The sequence below is a fragment of the Cnephaeus nilssonii genome, assembly GCF_951640355.1.
Source record: "Cnephaeus nilssonii genome assembly, chromosome: 6".
NCBI classification, from domain to species: Eukaryota; Metazoa; Chordata; class Mammalia; order Chiroptera; family Vespertilionidae; genus Cnephaeus; species Cnephaeus nilssonii.
The window spans coordinates 61,060,639-61,074,209 of record NC_137077.1 but is presented as its reverse complement, the minus strand read 5'-3'; positions in this window follow the sequence as shown (position 1 = coordinate 61,074,209).

Here is a 13,571-nt window from a genome sequence, read left to right as displayed (position 1 = left end):
TGAAATAAGAGTAGCACAAACACCATTTACTTTGAACTTCACAAGTCTGCCTGAGTGTTCCTGCATGATCTATTGTAAAAAGCTTTACCCGCTATACACTCTTTAGTTCGGCATGTCTTGTATGTGATCAGCAGACCTTGGGGCCCGATGTGACTGGGGACAGGTATATGAAGTATGGTGATTGTAGAGCACATAGTAGGCACTCTTCATGCACCAATTTCCAACTGGTTCTTTGGGGGAAAGGGTTCTTGGTCCCAGACTTGACTGTGAGAGCTATGGAAGCTCAATGCCGCTGAGCTTCCAGTATGCTCGGTACGAAGTGGAGGAAAATGGAAAGATGGTAGCAATCATGGTAGAGGGCGGCTGGTGATGACGAACCATCTCTCGTCAGGTTCCCGAAGATTATTCAATAGCTTCACATTTTATGGTGTGGTTCACCTGGTTACACAAGACAAAATTACAAGCTGCCATCTGATAAGGCCAGATTATTTTGGTCATCATTTAAGTGTTAGGCGAATGAAACATAAGTGAGATTTAACGCAATGTAAGGAAGATATTTAGTGGTGAGTGAATAAATAGCCGAGTTAAGAGGAAAAGTGTACTTTTCAAAGGAAAAACACTCAAATGCCAGGAAAAGAAAGAGTAGTGGCTAATGAAGAAACTCGTAATTCTAATTACCATTTGGGTATTATTAGCTTAAAAAGTTGTAACCACTTGGCACCTATATTTTATCATTGGTAGGGAACATCATTAAATATTTAAGGAAAATAATTTTATTTTAAAAAGTGATGGTTGTTGGTCTGGGGGTGGTGGGGAGATGGAGAAAGGAGTGAATGGGACATGGTACCACAGTTCTTCCTGCTGTGAGTAGAACAGGTCTGAGGTGGTTTCACACCTGAAATGGAAGTCTCATGGAGCTGCAGTGAAAATGTCAATGAGTTTTGTGCAAACTTGCTGGGGAGTGGAGACAGCGGGCTGGATCCAGGGAGATGTTCCCAAGCAGAAGGAGGAGAGTCAAACCAGGAGGGGCCAGGTGTGCCATTAGAAGTCCCAGAAAAGGAAAGACAGAAAGGAGACCTGGAGACCATGTATGGGGCATCTTTTGTGGCCACTTGGGGCAGGCAACACAGAGAAGGAAGTTGGACTTGGAAGTGGGTCTTGATCACAAGCTGGAAAGAATCTCCAGGATGAAGTTAAATGAAGACATTCAGCATGTCTGAAGACGTCTTCAAGTCCGTTTTCCAATCCCATTACTTTTCCCAGAGGTAAACAGTTAACAGTGTTAACAATTCAATGTGCAACACACACACACACACATACACACACACACAACACATGCACACTGCTTTTTTCATATATATGTGTATTCTGTGATTTAGGAAACAATATATCATAGTCTTCTTACCATTTAAATTCATATAGAGGTATCTCACCCTATTAATGGTTGCCTATGATCTTAAGTATAAATATTGTAATCTATTTAACCATGTCCCTCCCTCATCCTATCTTTAGCAGAAATCTCTCAGATGCCCTTTCATTCACTTATTCCTTCGTTCACTGGATTCTGAACATCCACAATCTATACATCCCCGTGTCTACCACATGGTTAGTACAAAGATGTAAAAACACATACTTTTTGATACCCAATTTTAAGCTGTTACAGGCTTAAAATTAAGTGGAGGAGATAAGATCTAGTTGTATTATTATGGTTGTGACATATAAGACAGTGTAAAGCCACCTTAAATTCTTCCGGAGTGTGTGTGGGAAGGGAGCAAGTAAACAAATAAATAACCAGTGCGCAGCGCTGGGGAAACGCTGCATGGGGAGCACAAACAAAGAGCCACCGAGTTCAGAAGAGCGAGCGATGGATTCCAGCAGGGTGTTCCGGCTCCCACCGCCTCACCAGCACCACCAGATCAATCTTCCCGCAGCAGCGCTTTGATCACGCCACTGCTCTTCTCGCAGACCGCCCCTGACACGCCGCGGCCTGGCCTCCTTTCCCATCTGCGGCAGGAATCACCTCATTTGTGTCTCTGTCCCATTAGAAGGGAGGTCATAGTGACGGGGTTGAAAGTGCCAGGAGCTGTTACAAGAGCTGGGTGTGAAACCTGCTTCTGTCACTTTTTAGAGAGATGACCTCGGGTAAACCGTGCAATTTCCTCAGACTTAGCTTCTTCGTCTGCCAACCGTCCCTATTGCCCATCTCATGGGTTTGTGCGGTTAAGTAGTAAATGCGGTAATATGGGTGAAAGTTCTTTGTGAACTCTGAAGTGTTTTTTGAGTACAAGATATATGTGAATGAATATATGATACACACATTTATAAAGGCACTCAATGATCATGTATTTACAAGTATGGCTAGTGTGTCCCTGTAGGATATGTGATTATCCTATATAATAAAAGCATAATATGCTAGGTGTCCGACTGCTCAACCAGTCGCTATGATGCCCACTGGCCACCAGGAGGCAGACGCTCCAACCAGTAGGTTAGCTTGCGGCTGGGGTCCAGCCGATCGGCCCTGATCGCTGGCCAGGCTGAGGGACCCCACCCATGCACGAATTCATGCACCGGGCCTCTAGTATGTTATATAACTAGAAAGGACACCCACACACTATGGAAACTGGGATGATTGTTTTGGGCTCTGAAGGATTCATACAATTTCGAGAGAAAAATTGGGAAATGGCACATGAATATGTATAGCAGTTGGAAGGCCCGCAGTGTGTTTGGGGGACAGAAAAACAATCATCTGATGGGTTCAAGTGTGGTGTTTACCCAGAGAGAGAGCAGGAGCTCACATTGGAAAGAGCTGGAATCAGTTCTCATGGAGGCTCCCAATAGCTGGGCCAGGAGGTCTGTGCTGAGCTCAGCAGGCAACAGGGGCCGTGGCAGGTTTTGGTCAGAGAAGTGGTAGGATCAGAGATGGGTCGGTGCCCAGTGTTCTAAGGGAAGATTGACGGAAGGATGGCTGGAGGTTTAAGAGGATTCCTGCAAGACTGTGCTAGGCCAGGCAACCAAAGATAAGTTGCTGAGCCAGCATTCTGGCTGAGGAAATGGAGAGGAAGAGAGGTAAGTTAGTGGTGTGGTTGCGAAAGCATTGGCTAGATTCTTCTTGGTCACTCTTTGAACTCTGGGGAGGAGGAAGAAAGACAGGTTAAGGAAGCTTTAAGCTTGACAGTGATTGGGAGTTGGGAGAGCAAGCTCAATGAGGATGAGAGAAAATGGTGGTTGAGGGAAAGTGCATTTATTTGCCTGGGATATGGTGGCGATGGAAGAGAACAAAGAAAATATAGCCTGAAGTGATAACGGAACTAGCCAGGGAGGCAGCAGCCCAGGGGTTGGGCAATGCCCCCAGTTCCTCATGCATCTCACTGATTCAGAAGCTGGGCTGAAGCATACGTTTGCATTCTCTGTGAACACAATGTGCACCCAGAAAATTAATAGTGAAAACTAGACTTGGGGAGAATCTTAAATCTGAAAGGAACAAAGAGTTTTCAAGAACCCACTTATTAGAAACAATTGACTTGCTGATTATAATTTATTCTCAACTGTCTCTTCTATTCATGAAAGAGTTTCCTTCAAAGGATTTGGCTTAGAAACTTTATTAGCCATGTTTCAATGACCGTATATCCTTAAAAGGAATCCAGATGCATTTTTTTTTTTTACAAATAGTCTTCAATTCAGACATTTTACCAGTTGAAACTCACTTTGATTTCCAATATGTTTGAATAAATACTGCAAAGTTAATCTGTTTCCTGAGGATTTGAGAAAAAACTTGGAAAGCAGTTGTAAAGCACTAGTCTCTGGAAAAACCCAATACTGAGCAGCCAGATGTCCCCCAAAGCACTATAACTGAGAAAAAAATCCTTTATTTGCATTATTCACCAAAGGAAATGGGATTTTCTCCCCATTGTCAAAACCAATAGAAATTTTTCTATTTTATGTGGGTTTTTCTTATGATCTTCGATTACCTATACTATTGCAAACAGCAACAAAATTTACTGTAAAATAAGAGTCATTTCAGTACAACTGAGAACTTGTAATAAAAATAGATTCTCACACTGGGGGGAAACTAGCATAAGGAAAAATCAATGATACAAATCCCAGACTTTAAAAATATACAACTTTATATCATCTCATTTATTACAAATATCAACAGCGTTCAAGAAGAGTATTTTAAGGACTGACTATAAGTTTTTGTTGCTTTTATAATCAAAATTATATAATAAACCCTCTTGAAAAGTCTCCACCATAATTAGAAATAATAGTTTAAGATCTTAATACATTGTACAGTTAGGAGTGGTTACTGGATTTAAAAGCAGCAAACATGTCTGTTGAGGGTAGTGAAAGGAAACACTTTGGAAACAATTATTCAACATATGTAATGGAGTGTCAAGAAATTGATAGTCTTCTTGACCAGTTCATTCCTAGCAGCCATGAGACTAATGTCTTTATTTTTTATTTTTTTTATTTTTTGAAAAAGAAAAAAGTGTTCTCTGTAGAAGCCTAGTGAGGTCTGCTGAGGATATAGAAACATAAGAATGAATGTGTGGCGGGTGGATAAGAGCCCTAGTGGTCTCTATCTTCGCTCCATATGGTCTGAAGTGAGTCTGATGGGATTTCAGATTGTGGCCCAAAATAGCCAAGGATCATGCAAAACTCCGGAATAAAAACTCCAAACTTCTGAATCAAGACCTCAAATTCAGTCCAAGTTCACTGAGAGGTTTGCTGAGGCTCCCAAAACTATGAGTCAACCTGTCTTAAGCCTTAAACTAGATAGGGGCAAATGTCAAATGAACCTGAGATGACTTAGAGTTTCAAGTGGAAATCAATGGAACTCCGGGTCAGTTGTGTTGTGGTGCAAACCTAACTTTGAGTGAGAACCCATATGAGTGAGTAACGGGTGCCGCTCCCAACCTTTCGTGAACCTCTCACAAACCGAAAACACAAACCCTGCAGCCGCTCACATTACCGGCTTCTGTCACAGGCTTTTTGCCTTACACAAAAGTATAACCTCCAGCCACATATACTCAATAGGATGGAGGCTTCGGAATTGCTGAAACAAAGGATGAAGGCATCAGTGTTCTAAACATGTTTCATATCTGGCATAGTACTTCCATGTACCCTGAAATAATTATTTGTACTGGGAGTTTGAACAAAAACAAAGTGTGTTGGGTAACCATTCTTCATAGTCCCCTGGCTGGCAGCATATATAGTCTCCCATGTCATGGACAGAGAAATCAAGAGGGGCCAACATCTGAATCACTGAGTTTAAGGCCCAGGATCACATGCCCACACAGGTCATGTGAGCACACAGCAAGTGGAGAAGAGCACCTGTTCCTTGACCCTTCATACCTGTGCTATCTATGCTGCCTCTGCCTTTTTTTTTTTTTATAATCCTCACCTGAGGATATTTTTTTTCATTGATTTTTTTTGAGAGAGAGTAGAGAGGAGGAAGGAGGGGAAAGAGAGAGAAACATCAATGTGAGAGAGACACATCGATTGGTTGCCTCCTCGCACATGCCCTGACTGGGGCTGGGCCTCAAGCCTGCAATAGAGATACATGCCCATGACTAGAATCGAAGCTGCCACCCATTGGTCCTCAGACCTACACTCCAACCACTGAGAAAAACCATCCAGGGCTATGCTACCTTTTTAAAAGATGAGGCTAGTAGCATTGTATAACCTACAACTCTGTTGTGAGTCCACCAGGGAAGAAGGGACTGAACTTGGGGAGGTAACTGGGGAACTGGTTATTGGAAACAGAATTTCCCCTGGGAAGGCAAGATAAGTCTGTGTCCTGGCACAGAAGAGGGAGGCAGGTGGAGAAGGGGGACAGCACCCCAGGGCAAGGGAACTTCATTAACTTGAAGTGCAAAAACTTCATTAACAGCACCCTAGACTTGGCCTTAGAATGGCTCACTAAACACCAGTCACTGGGTGTATGCATGGGTGTGTGTGTATGTGTGTGTATGTGTGTGTGTGTGTGTGTGTGTATGCGCTCGTGCGCGCTCATGTATGCACATGTGGTAGGAAAGTTGAAGAGAGGAAAGATGGTGGCTGTGACAGGTGGTAAAGAATAAACTATATTAGTTAAACAATTGCCCTATGGACAATCCAGGTGTCATTAGAGATTTGGCAGTGGATGGGGAGTGAGCTGGAAGAAGCTGGGGTTCCAACAAAGACAAAGGGTTGGTCCTTCCAATCAACCGGAGACCTTTAGTTTGTTGCCATTATGATTCATTATCCTTCACTTTTTACTCCCTTGGGCTAAGTGTCCAGGCCGACATCAGTAGCACTTTTACAATATGTACCAATCTCCTCTATCTATCCCACTGGTTCGTCCTTCATTAAGTCAGGGTTTGTGAGAATTTGAACAAGGGCAGGACTAGGGATTAGCCTGCATCATTTAAGAATTATTATGTAGCCCTAGCTGGTTTTGTTCAGTGGATAGAGCATCAGCCTGTGGACTGAAGGGTCCCGGGTGTGATTCCAGTCAAGAGCACATGCCTGGGTTGCAGGCTCGATCCCCAGTAGGAGGCATGCAGGCGGTGGTCAATCAATGATTCTCTCTCATCATTGATGTTTCTATCTCTCTCTCCCTCTCCCTTCCTCTCTGAAATCAATAAAAATATATTTTAAAAAAAGAATTACTATGTAATAAGGCAGTAGGGAGAATGCTTAAATGTGAGGGAAGTTTTAAGTATTCCAGAAATACAGACAAAAAGCTGATAATTTTATTAAATTCTTCCCATATTTGCAGTTTTAACATAATAGAGTTTATTCCTAAAAACTAAGTATCTTTTTTGAATAAAAGAAAATTAAGCCAATTCCAGACAATGTGTGTTTGAAAGACATGAAAGTCATGAAAAGGTCTATTCTTCAAACAATTTATCTCTTTGGAGATAAAGTCTCACTTTCCATTCTTTTTCTCCTCCTCTTCTTCGATTTCCTTCCCTTACCTCTGTTCTACACAAGTCCATCTAATTCAGAGAATTTTTTGTTTTGTTTTGTTTTCAACCAGAAAACACTTTCATACTGCTATTTATTGACTTTTGGTTTTCATTCCACACTCCTGTATGAATAATAAAGGAATCGCCCTAGCCAGTTTGGCTCAATGAATAGAGTGTCGGCCTGCGGACTAAAGAGTCCCAGGTTTGATTCCGGTCAAGGGCACGTACCTAGGTTGCAGGCTCCTCTCCGGCCTGGGCCCTGGTCAGGGCTCATGCAAGGCAATCAATCGATGTTTTTCTCTCACATTGATGTTTCCCTCTGTCTTTCCCTCTCTCTTCTACTCCCCCCAAGAATCAATGGAAAAATATCCTCGAGTAAGGATTAACAAAATAAAATAAAATAAAATAAAATAAAAATCACCAGTGTAACCTCAATGAAATCAATATACAATGCAGTCACTTCAATTTAAAGGTAGAAGTAAGTGCCCTGGCCAGTGTTCTCAATGGTTAGAGCATCGGCCTGCAGATGGAAGTGTCTCAGATTTGATCCCTAGTCCAGTCAGGGAACATGTGGGAGGCATCCAATTGATGAGTCTCTCTCACATCAATGTTTCTGTCTCTCTCTCCCCCTCTCTCCCTTCCTTTTCCCTTCCACTCTCTCTAAAAATAAAAAATAAAATCAATGGGAAAAATATTCTCTGGTGAGGATTAACAACAAAAATAATAAAGGTAGAAGCAAGTGCCCACATATCAATTTTGTTCCTCAGAGTCTCCCTAGGGGTAGCAGGAGATTCTTAATACTGTCTGATGTATTCAAACTTTAGAGGGGGGAGAAAACAAAGAAACTTGATTCTTCATAAGGTGGTTCTATTTCTGTAAGAATTAATTATAAGTTCAAAATCTTTGAAACGAAATTACAATTAGATGCTGCTGTAAACCTAAGCTCTCATTACATGAGACAGCTTGTGAAGACTTTAGCAGTTCCTTTAAGGCAAGGGTCAGCCCACAAACACTGTCTGAGTCCTTTGCAGGACACTTTGAGAGGATACTATGAGAGGGCAAAACTCTGACTTGGAGTAAATAATGATCAGAAGACAATTCCCCATCCCTAACCCCTAACTCCATATCCTACCTCCACATTCCCCTATTTGCAATGGAAATTGCAGAGACTTTATTTTTATTTTTTTAGCTTTCTTCCACTCAATGCCACCCGTCACTTTATGTTTCAGACATCTTTAAAGAATTTATGGTTTTCAGCTGAAATTAAGGTCCTTAGTCAGTTGAATTTGTATTCATCATAAAAGAGTTTATTTTAGGAGAGCCTGCCTAAATTAGGTGAGTGGGAAGGGGCTGGAGGGAGTCAATGGGGGAAAAGGGGGGACATATGTCATACTTTCAACAATAAAGAATTATAAATATATATATAAAATAAAGAACAAAATAAACTGATGAACAACAACAAAAAAAGGAAGGAAGGAAGGAAGGAAGGAAGGAAGGAAGGAAGGAAGGAAGGAAGGAAGAAAGAAAGAAAGAAAGAAAGAAAGAAAGAAAGAAAGAAAGAAAGAAAGAAACATCCCACAGCCACTCAGACCAGAGCCAGTGATCAAGCGTGCAACAGGAGGCCTGTGCCCTTGACCAGAATCGAACTGAGGGCCCTTCAGTCCACAGGCTGACACTCTATTCCCTGAGCCAAACCAGCTAGGACTCCCTAACCTCTTTTAAACACTCACCTAATTAAGGCACACATAACTTTATATCATCAGTTCTAGGATGCACTCCTCTCCCTCTGGGTTTCTTACTTACGTTTTAGCATCTTTGAAATCTTACAGTGAATGGCGCCTTATAATCATTGTTGGCCAGGTGGATGTCCTGACATAATTGTCATTGCTTTTGCTCCCATAACCTTGAATTTGGTTGACATTCTAGAAGCATCACTGGATAATTGCAACCCTTCAATATTTTAGTCAACAAACAGTTAAAAGATAATCCGAGGAAGAAATGTGAATCCTGGCTGTTGTCTGAAAACCTTCCTTTGATCTGGTGGGATCAAGCAATAACCAGCATTTGCAGCAATAGATGTCTGTGACTTGAAAGAAAATCCCAGAGATAATAGTGAGCACTCTTGTGCTGCACAAACATTTCTGATAGAACAGAGAACAATGTCTGAATCAAAAAAATGACTAAGGAAAGTTAACTCAGCGAAGCAGCTTTAGGAATACCTTAAGCTTGTTATTTTGCTTGTATTTTCCTTTTTGTGTATGTATGCAAGAGAGAGCAATATATGAAAAAGAAAAGATCTAAATAAGCTAAATGAATTCTTTCAACAAGAACAAAATAAAAATTTTAAGTTTACAAAAAAGCTCTGTATCATTTTAATTGGCAGTACTTTTCTTTTTTAATTATACCTGAAATGTTGGTTAGTCTTATAATGTATTACCTTGGATTTGATGAAATATAAGCACAATTATATTCCTTGTGGAGGGAAAGGAAAAGAGAGAGGGAGGGGATAAAGAAGGAGAGTTTGGGAAAGGAGAGATTGCTCTGCAAGTTTCTTATGAGGCCTTTTCTATTGCTTCACACTATTTAGAAATCCAAAGCTGACCCTAGCCACTGGTTATATCTAAAGATAGCAGAATAACACATTACGTGGTAATAACTAAAACAAGTGTTCCAACACCTTCAAAGTAAGAAAATATAAGTAGGAGGCAAACAAATGTTATTTATTTTACGACCTTTCAGTTGACCATCAACACTTGGCCTTCCTGCAATGTGTTTCTTGGCAATTAGCAAGTATAGGCTGAGGGACCTTTGATCCTGTGAGGCTGGTGGTTTGTTTTTACTTCCACTTTCCATCTTTACAAAAACTGAAGTCAACCAGTGCCTCTTTTAAGGACTGAGTCAAGCCATTGACTGTTGAGAAATAACTGTAGTCCTTTACTTCTACCACTAGACAGTGTACTCTCTCTATCTTCAATGCACTGATAATGCTGTCCTTCCTTAGCTCTGAGACACTGGCTATTTAGTACAAGAGGGAGCCCTAAAATATCTCTAAACACTAAATGCAAATGGACTAGAGGATATTTACTACCGATCCTATCTGGGATGTACTAGGTGTCTTAAATGCTTTCTCCCTCAGATTTGCTCCAAAAGTAAGAGAAGAACGATTCCCAGGAGGGACACTGCATTCTTAGGGCTCATTATTTTTTTTCGTGGGAAACCAATTATCTAATTTGCAGATAAATTCATTGATTCTTCAAACCATGGGCACTAGCTCTCAACCCACACCACAGGATTCAAAAGCAGAACCATCTTGTTTTCTTGAAAGTTGGAGAAACAGAAAGAGCTGTGGAGCTATTCAGATATTTTTTAAGCAAACAGTTGACAAATATGTATTAACAAAAGTAGTGAGATGTAATGGAAAGAACAAGGCTTTGATGTCATCCTTGAGATAAGCACTAAAATTGTGTGGTTTTTGGGGGAAATTACCAACCCCCCTTGAGCCCCATATTCCATTCTATAACATGGGAAGATTACAGGAGACAAATTAAGCAATGAATGTAGTAGAAATTCAGTAAATATTTATTTCTAGAAGAAGAGTGACTATTGATATGATTAATTTTATAAATTTCCTTGGAATGTTTGATATTATAAATAATGCTGCCTGAACATTTTTGTGCATAAATCTTTGTCTAATTATCTATGTTTTTCTTAAAATAGGTTTCAGTAAAATCACAAAATCAAGGGTATAAACTTTTTATTTATTTAATTTTTAAAATTAGTTATTCTCTTTATTAGGCAAGTATTTATTGAATACCTTCTATTTTTAAAAAATATTTTTATTGATTTCAGAGAGGAAGAGAGAGATAGAAACACCAATGATGAGAGAGAATCATCAGTCAACTGCCTTCCGCACGCCCCCCACTGGGGATCAAGCCCACAACCCAACCAGGTGCCCTTGACCGGAATCAAACCCTGGACTTTTCAGTCCGCAGGCCGATGCTCTATCCACTGAGTAAAACTGGCCAGAGCAAGGGTATAAACTTTTTAAATACAGATTTTAATACATAAAAACCTTTTCAGCCCTAACTGGTTTGGCTCAGTGGATAGAGCATCGGCCTGCAGACTGAAAGGTCCCAGTTTTGATTCCAGTCAAGGGCATGTACCTTGGTTGCGGGCACATCCCCAGTAAGAGGTGTGCAGGAGGCAGCTAATAGATGTTTCTCTCTCATTGATGTTTCTAACTCTCTGTCTCCCTTCCTCTCTGTAAAAAAATCAATAAAATATATATATTTTTAAAAACCTTTTCAGAAAAGTTATCTCTTTCATGGAATAAGAGAATGTCTTGTTTATCTATACTTTATGAGTACATTTAATTTTTCTTGTTTAATAGTATCTTTTGTCTTATTTTTACTTTGGTTAGCCTTTTTTGTTTACTTGTAAAATTGAACTTTGTTATTTATCAATCACTTGTACTAATCACACTTTCTCATTAAAGATTGATTTGTGAAAAACATGTTTGATGACCCATGCTCATATATTACATTTTTATACATACTACATTCTGATTTTGAATCAACTATGTCTTCCTGTGCTACATCTTTCCAATCTTGTCTTTTCAATATCACATTGTCTTAATTGTCATAGCTTTTTTGAGAAGCCTTAAGATCACTAGTTAAAAGACAGCAAGTCATCATAGGATGGCTGAGGAAAAGCAGCAAGAGAAAACAAGTAATAAAACCTAGACAGAGATAAAATGTTGGGAAGTTTCAACAAAGCTCCCCATGGCTTGCATAGAAATAAGATTTGGAAAGCTCCTTAATCCACTATAGATCATGATGGAGATAGAAACACAGACTGGGAGATAGGTAGCTTTTTCAGTGTGCCCTAATCAACCCCAGTGGCTAGATGCCAGGTGATGAATGGATCCTACTATGTATGCATTCAGTTTTCCAAAGTGATTTCTTTATTCACCTGCAAATGTGATGATGTCACTTTGTTGTTTAGAACTTTTCTTTCTTTTTAAAAAAAAATATATTTTATTGATTTTTTTACAGAGAGGAAGAGAGAGGGATAGAGAGTTAGAAACATCGAAGAGAGAGAAACATCGATCAGCTGCCTCTTGCACACCACCTACTGGGGATGTGCCCGCAACCAAGGTACATGCCCTTGACCGGAATCGAACCTGGGACCCTGGAGTCCGCAGGCCGACACTCTATCCACTGAGCCAAACCGGTTTCGGCATTGTTTAGAACTTTTCAATTCCTGCTATCATGTGAAGAGTAAAATCTAAACTCAACCTCTAAGGCACTGAGTGAACTGGTCCCTGGTGGTCTACCCGGCCCCATCTGCAAGCCCTCCCCGATCTGTGATGGCAGGAGAGGATCTGGATTTCACTGGGTAACCATACCAGCTCCTGCTCAATGCTTCTGAAGCTCAGCCGCAGCAGCACCCCCTCTCCTTCTGCTCTCTCGATTTCTTCATCCTACAGATCCCCACAATTCTTTAAGTTCCAGTTCAAATAGAATATCCTGCCCTGGCCTGTGGTTAGAGCATCAGTCAGCTCACTGAAGGGTCACCGGGATCGACTCCCCCTCTAGGGCACGTACCTAGGTTGCAGATTGAATCCTTGCCCCAGTTGGGGTACATGTGGAAGGCAACTGATCGATGTGTCTCTCTCACATCCATTTCTTCCACTCTCTTTAAAAATCAATGGAAAAAATATCCTGGGGTGAGGATTACCAAACAATAACAACAACAACAACAACAACAACAACAACAACAACAAACAAATGGAATGTCCTTAACCAAGTCTTCCCAGCCTCTCTCAGGTGCTCTGTTTTCTGCTTTCTACATCCTTCCATCATAGCAACTACTTTATTTCAAGTATATGTGCTCCTTGGGAGCAACAGCCATGTGGTTTCATCTTTGAACCCCTAGTAGCTAGCATGGCTCCTGCAGAGTAAGTGATAAAAAGTTCTCCAATAAATAATGAAACAAGAATTGGATCTTGGATGCAATGTGACAGATACAGCCACTTTTTTCTCTCCTGAGGAATACTTCAGAGTTAGAAAACAAAGGCAATTCCACAAATAATTTTTCGATAGAGTTTTCTGGGTTTTTAGTATGTATGTATGCATGTATGTATGCATGTATGTATGTATTTTTGCTGTTACCAGAAGGGCACACTTGAAGATTTCCTCCATCCATCTTACTGAGGGGTGTGAAATGATCAATGGTAACAAATCTCTTTTTGTAGAGAGAGAGCATATGGCTGGGATAAATGTGGCTCATCCAAAGAAGACCAGAGATGTCTCTGTAAAAGCACAACAATCATCCAAAGGAAAGAACTCTCACAAATCCATCCACCCACTCATCAAAAATACAAGTAGGATAAAAACTCTCAGCACCTTCTAACCACGAAACTATATTATAAACTTCCAGCTGCCAAGCATCACTTCGTGTAATGTTCGTATTTCTGGCTTTTCTGAAGCTTTTACATACACCTCAATTTTGGTGCTAAAAAATAAGGCACATCTTAAGTCTATAGAGTAACAAAACCCCTACTGGCCTCAAAGTCCAGTGCTTCTGGGGACAATCCCTGGGAAGTGGGCTAGACAGGAA